The following is a 9,757-nucleotide window of genomic DNA, read 5'->3' as shown; positions in this document are numbered from 1 at the left end:
CCAGAAATAGAGAACCACACCCTGAGTAGAAACTATGGACAGCCTTGTTGGGCTTAGAAGACTACATAGCACAGTCAACAGGAAGATAAAGAAGGGGCTTGAAAAGGCAGTCTTGGTAAAGTATCTTTGAAGAGAGTTACGAATTGGGATGACTTGCTGCTGGTTTGGGTAGTTTTAAGCTTGTCTCTGAGGAAGCCTGGAAGTCAAATACTGACCTTTGAACAGGAAGGAAATGAAATAAACTAGCTGTCTATGTATAATGTGTAGCATGAAGTCTGAAATTCCCCTGGAGACATGCTGTACTAACTTGTTATCTATACTGCTTAGTGAAAATGTATAGATTCACAGTTATACATGGTTTAATAAGTCATAAAGCCTAGGTTTTATCTAAGTGATTGGTGTGGTGTAAAAGACTACTTAGCAAATTTGTACCTTGGCATGAGTGAAGCTAATGAACTCACAGATGAAATCAGGTATCTTTTTTGAAAAAAATGATGCATAATAGTTGCACATATTTGGGGGGTACTGTGATATTTTGAAACCTGAAAAATTTGGAATGCTTCATAAATTTTCATGTCATTCTTGTTCAGAAGCCATGCTAATCTTCTCTGTATCATTCCAGTTCTAGTATGTGCTGTCGAAGCAAGTACAAAACCAAAATATCTTGTATTTACCTTGGTGGCTTATAAACCAAAGGTGAACCACATCCTATGTGACTGAGATAGGACCCTACAGGGCTGCACTGATAAGTCATGTTCCTGTACGAATGTCTGCACTTTCTCTCTGTGGCTGTAACATGTCTTTTACCTTTATAAAGCTTTACAAAACTATGTCCTGTGGGGTCCCATGAGGACTTTCAATTATCTGATAGTGTGTGACTTCTGTAGCAGCAGTTGCATTTGGAGTCAGCAGCTGGTTTTAAATAGAGGAAAAGAAGCAGTTGATGACAAACAGCCTGCTGGAACAGAATATAATATGAAAATAAAATCAAACTGTACCTCCACTAAATAATGATTTCATACATTTAAAAACCACCATTTCCTATTGCTACAGAAGCAGAATCCTTGATATGAGAACTCAGAAAAGCCACCTGCTACCCACCAGCCACATAAAAGAAATATTTTCCTAGTCATTATTCTAGGAGAATGAAATATGGATAAGAAAAATAAAATCAAGGAATTCATGAAAAACTGAAGATGAGGATCAAAACAGGTTCACAAATGAAAGCACATTAAGTGACACAGACAAAACCTGCTGAGAAGTAAGATTCTTGCCAGAATTTAAAATATAACAAAATAAGACATTGTAGATGTGAAAGAACATTTAAAAACGGAAATTACAAACTTCAAGAAGAGACAGGTAATGAGAGACAGGTAATAGATGTTAAATGGGAAAGAGCAAAGCTTGGGAAAGAAAAATAGTCAAAATTAACTTGTAAATTAAGATTAAACATAAGATACCCAAAAGATAATAGAAACTACTTAAAGTGCAGTAAATGACATCAAGAGGATAGAAATGAGACCAAATGGACAAATGATACACTTAGAGAGGAATAAATAGAAGGTAGAAAGACGAAGTTGGAATGTACATAACCAGCAAAGAAAATACAATTTCCATGGGAAGAGTACCAAAAGAAGCAATAAAGAATAAAGCATAACAATCAAGCAAAGAAACAGATCTAATTTTTTAAAATTAGAATACAAAAAGTTCTCATTTTTAAAAATACCTGGATCTGCATATAAAAAAGATGCACAGTGTGCCTGAGAAAAGTGGCCTAGGATATTAAACAGTAACACCATGCTCCTAACGTTATAAGATTTTGAAGATAACAGGTAAAAACTATAGGCCTCCAATCAAAAACAATAATGCACTGACAAAGTAAAGAAAATTATATTGACATCAGACTTCTTGAGAGGAATGGTAATGCAAGAAGATAATGGTACAGTATTTACCAGACACACATAGGAAGAAAATGTGAGGCAATAATGTTTTATCCAGCCAAGCTTTCTTTCAATTATGAAGATTTTAAGAAAACAGTTTTAAACATGCAAGAGTTTAGTTTATGAATCTTTCCTAAGCAATCTCCTAGAAAATATGCTTAGACAACCAGGAGCTGATTGAAGAGATTCTGTATAAAATTTTGGTATTAAGCATTCAATAAGTAAAACTCTATATATAAAGAAAGAAGAAGAGATAGAGGAAGAGGGATGGAGAAAGAGAGTGAGAGAGGAAGGGGGTCACTGAGATTAAATAACAAATATATGCTTTACAAAATAGAAACACAAAACTAGGAACAGAAGAGAGAGAGAGAAATGGGGAAATAAAATATTATAGAAGATTCCCCAATAAGTTGTGGTTAGGAATCAAATGATAACATTTGAATGCAAGAAACTTGTGTACATTTAAGAGTAATAATATAGCAGTAAGAAAGATAATAAGATTGATTAAAATTAAATGGTGAAGAAGAAGGAAGAGGAACTAAGTGAATATTTTATTTGTTTCTTGTAGAAATCCATAGATACTCCTAAGGAAAATGGGGAATGAGATACTCACACAACAGTAAACATTATAACCAAAATATAAACTTTTCTATTACTTAAAAAAATAAAAAACAAAGAAAACAAAAAAGTAATTACTTAGTGAATAATTGATTATTATGTGTTTGTAGGGTTAGCTCATTAAAAGTAAAAAATTTCAGGTAGAATGACAGCAAAATGCAACTTTGTATTGTAGACAAGAGAATCACTTAAAAAAGTTTGAGAGGCTACAAATCTAAGAATGGATGTAAAAATAACAAGCAAAACAAAAAAGGAAAGCAGAGATAACAACTTCATATCAAACATAATTAAGGCTAAAAAGTATTAAATGAGAATAAGAGTTATTATGCTATAATGTTATACCTTCACAGCAAAGATAAAACAGATATGAATCCCTAAATGTTATATACTATACAAACCATTTTTATAAAAGAGAATCTACAGATGATTCATTAGAAACACACTAAGGTAAGAGAATTTAATACAATAAAACCGTCTTCAGTCAAGAGTAAAAGGATTATGTGAGAATCTAGATAGAATCTATTTATATCTACATAATTTATTGAGATATTCACCCCAATATTTAAAATATAGCTTCTAACCAATTGCACATGCAAATATTTTGAAAAATAAAAATTATAGACCATAAAGAATATCTCAACAGATTACACAAAATTGAAAAGGAAACAATGTTCAATGACCAAAATACAACCTTTTTTTTTCTTTTTTTTCATTTTATTTTTAGTTGACATATAATAATTGTACATATTTATGGGATACAGAGTAATATTTCCATACATATATACAATGAGTACTGATCAAATCAGGGTAATTAGCATATCCATCACCTCAAACATTTATCATTTCTCTGTGTTGCAAACATTTAGAATTATCTCTTCTAGCTTTTTTTTTTTTTTTTTGAGATGGAGTTTCATTCTTGTCACTCAGGCTGGAGTGCAATGACACGATCTCGGCTCACTGCAACCTCTACCTCCTGGGTTCAAGCGATTCTCCTGCCTCTGCCTCTCAAGTAGCTGCGATTACAGGTGCGTGCCACCACACCCAGGTAATTTTTGAAAATACAACCTTTTACATAGAGATTCAATGACCCTCTATAAAACAAGATCTTATGGGATATAGTTAAAACAGTACTTGAAAGAAAATTCACAGCTAAAAATATTCATTTTATTTAAAAATGAAAGAATGAAAACAGTAAATTAAACATCCCACTCAAAAGGTCAGGGGCCAGAAAAGGCAAACCAAAAGAAAGAGAAGAAAGGAAATCATAAAGACAAAAGAAGGGAAATAAAGAAGATCTTTATTTTGACATCCCAAAATAATTACCTACTTATCTATGAATGATGACCAGCTAGACAATGCATAGGTAAGAAGAACCTATTTACAACAGGTTTTTAAGTACTTATGATGAAATATACAAAATAACTTGAACCATTTCTGAAAAACACAAAAGTAAACTTGAACAAGTTGAAAGACATACCACAATCTTGGAGAAGGAAATCCAACATCATGAAGATATCAATTTTCTCGTATTCAATATGAACATTTAACACAAACTCAATAAAAATAGCACTAGTGGTTGTTGTTTCTTTTTCTGAAATTAGACATCTTAAGTACAGCAAATGTAATTGTTACCTACCCCTCTTACACCCAAACTTCATTCCTTCCGTTCTCTTATACTCTAATCTACTCAATCAGCAAACCCTGTTTTCAATTTCAAACTATATCTCAAATGCATCACTTCATTCCTTCTCTAATACCAGTATCTAAATCTAAATTGTCATCTCCTGTCTGGATTTTAGTGGTAATGATAGCAGTGGTGGCCCACCTGGAGTCGCCACTGCCATGACACCAGCTGAAGTGGAGGAGGCACAGCCAGGGCTGCCCAATCCATGGAGTCGGTGGGAGCTAGGAACAGGTGGAAGCCCTATCCGCTTCCAAGTTGGAGAGGCAGGATTTCCGCCTACTTGGGTGCAGCTGCAGCTGCCCAGCCATGGCTACAGATCCAGGAATCTCTGCACTTTCTGAGGCCCAGGAAGCCTACTTGCCCCCACAAGCTTGGAAGTACCTGCTCCCACTGCCTGGCCTCTCCCTGCTCCAGGCGCCCGCTCTGATTTCAGAGCAAAGTTGTGGCTGAGCCCCCACACTGTAACAACCTGGCCAGGTGTGTGCTCACTTGGGGCAGTGCTGACACACCAGCCCCCTGCCACCTCAGCCCCCTACAGACTTTGGGCGCCAACAAGCAGGGGAGGGAGCCTGGGGAATGCTAAAGGCAGTTTGGTGTGGGCCTGCAGGCACATCTCGGCATGAACAGCCTGGGCACTTTGGGCACCATGGATGGAAGGTTAATGGTGGCAAAAGGCAGATAGGCTCCTGAGCAGAAAGGGGCAGGTCCCTGGTGAAACCCCACCTCAGGCCAGGGATGGCCTGAATGAAGCCTAGAGGACGGGCTGCCAGTTCTGTGGACTTATGATGCTTTTTCTAGCCTTCCCAAGGCCACCCATGGACCAATCAGCATGCATTTCCTCCGCTCTGAAGCCCACAGAAAGTGTGGACTCAGCCAGACTCAGGCAGAGGATGGGAGGACCTGCCCATGGAGAGTAACTACCCACTGTGGGTCTCCTCTCTGCTGAGAGCTGAGCAGATGACAGGAGACCTGCCTATGGGGAGGATCTACCCACTCTGGTTCTCCTCTCTGCTGAGAATGGAGCAGACAACAAGACTATCTGCCTGCAGAGAGGAGCTACCCACTGTGGGTCTCTTCTGAGCTGTTCTGTCGCTGAATAAAACACCTCTTCACCTTGCTCACCCTCCACTTGTCCACAAACCTTAGTCTTCCTGGACTTGGGACAAGAACTCAGGACCCACCAAATGGCAGGACCAAAAGAGCTATAACACAAACAGAGCTGAAACACACTGCTTGCTCGCCACATTGTGGGTGACAAGAAGGAGAGAAGAGAGGAGAGAAGAGTTGCAGCCACATAGCAGGTGACAAGAAGGAGGGAAGCGAGAAGAGCTAAGGCCCAGACCTAGGAACTCCCCAAGACAGGGCTGTAACACCCTCTTTACAGCTCTGTGATTCCTGGCATCTCCAAACTTCCAGGCACCACCATGTTTCCCGGTGCCAGCTGTAGAAGCTACTTGTGGTACACCTGGTCCAGCCGCAGCCTCACAGGAAGCCGGCACCCATGCCGGTGCCTGGAGATGCCCGCCCTGCCACAGCCAGCATGTCTAACTGTGCACAGTAGCCAGACCGCATGCTTGCTCGCTCACACACCTCCACCACTCCATGCCTGGCTCACCCTTGGCAGATGTGGGATCCAGGCCAATAGCACGAGTCAAGCACAGCCTGCCAGGCCAAGTGGGTGAAATGAGTTCAGTGGGCTCAAGCAAACCTCAGGCAATGGTGCCACTGACCACAGCGGTTTCCAGTTGGAAAAGTGACACCCCAATGATCCCATAACTTTAGCCTTTTAAGTGGCTCTCCTGAGTCTTTTCTTCTCCAAATCATTCTCCATAAAGCAGCAGCCAAAATATTCTTTAATATAAAATATATTGCTCTTCCACCTAATACCTTCAATGGCTTATCATTGCAGTTAAAATATATGGCTCTTCTTTAATGCTTACAGTTCACCTCATACAATGTTTTTTAAAAAGTATATTGTTCATTGACTATGCCAAGCTCTTAACCATCATGGTTCATCTTACTTCTTTGTCTCTACTGAAACCCCTTCTTCCATGGATACTCACACTGCTGCTCTCTTCTCGAAGAAGCCTTTCCCACTAATGCATCTCCATCTTTCCCTTTCCACAGACATATCCCAGAGGAATAGGTCTATCCCATTACCTTATTTATTTTTCTCATAGCACTTATCAAAATCGAAATTCGTTAGAGTTAGTTCTTGATTCATTGTTTATTTCCAAACATACACATATTAGAACATATTATCCTTCATGGCTAGCATGGAGAAACATTTCTTCCTTGTTCATCTGCCTCCAATTTTAAGATAATATCTAGCCCATACTAGACACTCACTAAAATGTTTATTGAAATAAAAATTCTTTCTAAAAATTAGTTCTACTACTACTGCTGAGGCCTGTGGGAAACAAACATGTGCTGAACAGGTATCGAACCCATGTTTTCTGAAGCTTTTAGGTGCGAGTAATGAGTATATGATATTAAAGAGGAAAACCCCCAGTTAGTTCAAGATAATGTGTTCATATTGTTCCTTAGGTCATGATTCCTACATAAATGAATATCATTAGTCATAAGTTAAAAAAAGAAACACTCATATGTTTCAGTATAAATACTACCACCACATAGCTAAACAAATCAAATTTCTATTTGCCCAGTGACATCAGTACCCAAAAATATAGTATTGTGTCAAAAGATCTTGAAAAGAGAGATTGTATGAGAAAAATGTAAAGGTATTAGCTAGACTAAAGTGAGAATTATTTCAGAATTTTAACTAGAAACAACAATTTCCACATCACTCTGAATTGTTTTAATATAAGAGGAACCCAATATAAGTAGTAAATAAAATGAAACAGCCTTACACTCAAAGGAAATTTCTATTCCTCTAAAGCAACAGGAATACCTGATTCAAAACGTCATGATCAATGTGGAACTCTCTTCACTCACATACACGTATGTACAGACCTTAGCCATGGCTGCGTCAGATTCTGTGTGGCCAGGCTCATTCTCACATTGTCGAGTTCCCAACCCTAAGTATGTAGAGCATATGCACAGTGCAAGGAAGGATGATATTACCTCTTCTGGTATTCTCTCTTAAAAGAACTAAAATCCTTTCTCAGAAGTCTCTCTCAAGCATTTTTCTTATATCCTTTTGACCCAGACTGGGTCACATGTCATCAGGGAATGCCAGGTACTGTTTTATTTAGCCTTGTTTCCTTGGCCAGTCACTGGTCACAGGTGTGAGGATATACTTACCCTTAAACTAATCAAGCCCATTCGGGGAGCCCAGGGACAATTTCACCTGATACAAAACAGCCACACGGATGAAGAATGAGGGACAAAAACTCTTTAAGAAGACAAATGGGTGGTGCCTTGGGAACCAACATTTTTCAGTAAAGTCTGCAATAATAAATTCCAACTTCTGATCTCCCACATCATAAACTATTTTCACCCATCCCACCACTGGCCCACTTAAGTTCATATCTGTCTGATATTTAATAATGATCTCAACAATTCTAGAGAGCCTTTCTGGTAATATATTCTCATGCATTCTGTGATAATCACGCAAGACTAACTCCTAACAAACTCACAGAAATGAAAGCTTTGAAACTCAGTAACCTATCGTGTTTTCACAGGGATGAATGATCAGAAAGTATTTGAGGACTAAGCATTCAGTCACAATGGCTGAAAGAATAAAGATTATAAAGTAAGGATGGCAATTGTCCAGCAATTATCTGGTCTCAATTGTTTCCTGAGAATTTTGCCATTTCTGTTTGCAAAGCAGTAATTGACATTGTTTAGAGGAGACAAATCATTTTGCATTCCTCTTGGCAGCTTTAAAACGACAAAACAAATTTCCTACAAGACCTTGTTTTTTCTCCAAATTTATTTCTTGATGAAATTAAATATCTATGTTTTTCAGTCATTATGAGGCATAAAACAATGCCCAAATATTGACTACTAAAATATTATCTACAAAACCAAACTGAGTTCTTCTAAAGATCTGAGGTCATTCAATGACATTTACCTCCAGATGATAGTAATATCTTCAGTTTTCTAGATGGCATGTATCTTTTAAGGTCATAATGCTGATTGCTGCTATCTAAATAATTGACCCGCCTGGAAACTAGGCAATTGAATTATAACAAGGTTTTGTGGTATTGTTTAAGCTTTAAAAAATCAAATGAATAAACTAAAAAACAAAACTCTGATTTAAGAGTAGTATTGAACATTTATTGAACATCTATTATCAGTTAGGCAAAGTATTAAGAATTTACACACTATAAGTATTGGATACGAAATTATTAGTCTACATCTATATATCACAAAATATTGGATAAAATGTCTTAAGTGCCTCAATGCAAAGACTCACTAATGTGCTTTTTGGCCTTTGTTTTCAAAAAAGTGGTTTTCCAATGAGATAGTCTCTATATATGGAACTTGTCCTACAAAGCATAGCATCAGTAAGGAAACAACGCCAGACCAAGTGCAGTGGCTCACGCCTGTAATCCCAGCACTTTGGGAGCCTGAGGCAGGAGGATCACCTGAGGTCAGGAGTTCAAGACAAGCCTGGCCAACATGGTGAAACCCCATCTCTACTAAAAATGCAAAAATTAGCTGGGCATGGTGGCAGGTGCCTGTAATTCCAGCTACTCGGGAGGCTGAGGCAAGAGAATCGCTTGAACCCAGGAGGCAAGGCTGCAGTGAGCTGAGATTGTGCCACTGCACTCCAGCCCGGGCAGCAGAGCAAGACTGCATCTCAAAAACAAACAAACAAACAAAAACTCCAAATGATATTTTTGATTTGGTGTTTGATTTTTTGAAAAGTAGATCTATGTTATTGTTATTATTATTATTATTATTATTATTATTATTAAGACAGAATCAAAGCGATTCTCCCCCCTCAGCCTGCTGAGTAGCTAGGATTACAGGCCCTTGCCACCATGCCTGGTTAATTTTTGTATTTTTAGTAGACATGGGGTGTCATCATGTTGGACAGGCTGGTCTCGAATCCTGGCCTCTTGATCCACATGCCTCTGCCTCCCAAAGTGCTGGGATTACAGGCGTAAGCCACCGCACCTGGCCATTATTTTTGTAACTAAAATAAAATTGAAATGTGAAAAATGCCATATATTTATAATAAATGAGGTAAGATTAATAAATGTTTATAAGACATGAAAAAATAACTACTAATATCTTTGGTTGCTAAGTACAAAAGAATATTTTAGCTGGATTTTTGGATGAATAGGACTTTACCAAGCATTATAAATAAAATGGTGCGGAGGGAAGGAATTACATGTATGTATATCGGTTATTAATATAACTGGAAATCCATTGCGTTGAAAGACAAAACGTGTCAGGGTAAGATAATAGAATAACTTATTCTATTAGAATGTAGAAAAACTTATGGTGAGAAATATAATGTGTTAAGTCAATGAATTCAAGGAAACCTATCTCCGAGACATTATAGAAAAGCAGATAAGAACAAATAGCTAACACAGCTGCA

The 9,757-nt window shown here is 37.9% G+C and overlaps 1 non-coding gene across 1 annotated transcript; it reads right to left on the bottom strand.

The window, feature by feature from the left end:
* Window positions 1–545: 545 nt before the first annotated feature.
* LOC129041748 (U6 spliceosomal RNA) lies at window positions 546–648 on the bottom strand. The gene has a single exon (XR_008503904.1). It is a non-coding gene; the product is annotated as a U6 spliceosomal RNA (small nuclear RNA).
* Between the last annotated feature and the right edge of the window lie 9,109 nt (window positions 649–9,757).

Source organism: Pongo pygmaeus, chromosome 6 (genome assembly GCF_028885625.2).
Source record: "Pongo pygmaeus isolate AG05252 chromosome 6, NHGRI_mPonPyg2-v2.0_pri, whole genome shotgun sequence".
NCBI classification, from domain to species: Eukaryota; Metazoa; Chordata; class Mammalia; order Primates; family Hominidae; genus Pongo; species Pongo pygmaeus.
This window is presented reverse-complemented; position numbering and strand designations above follow the sequence as displayed.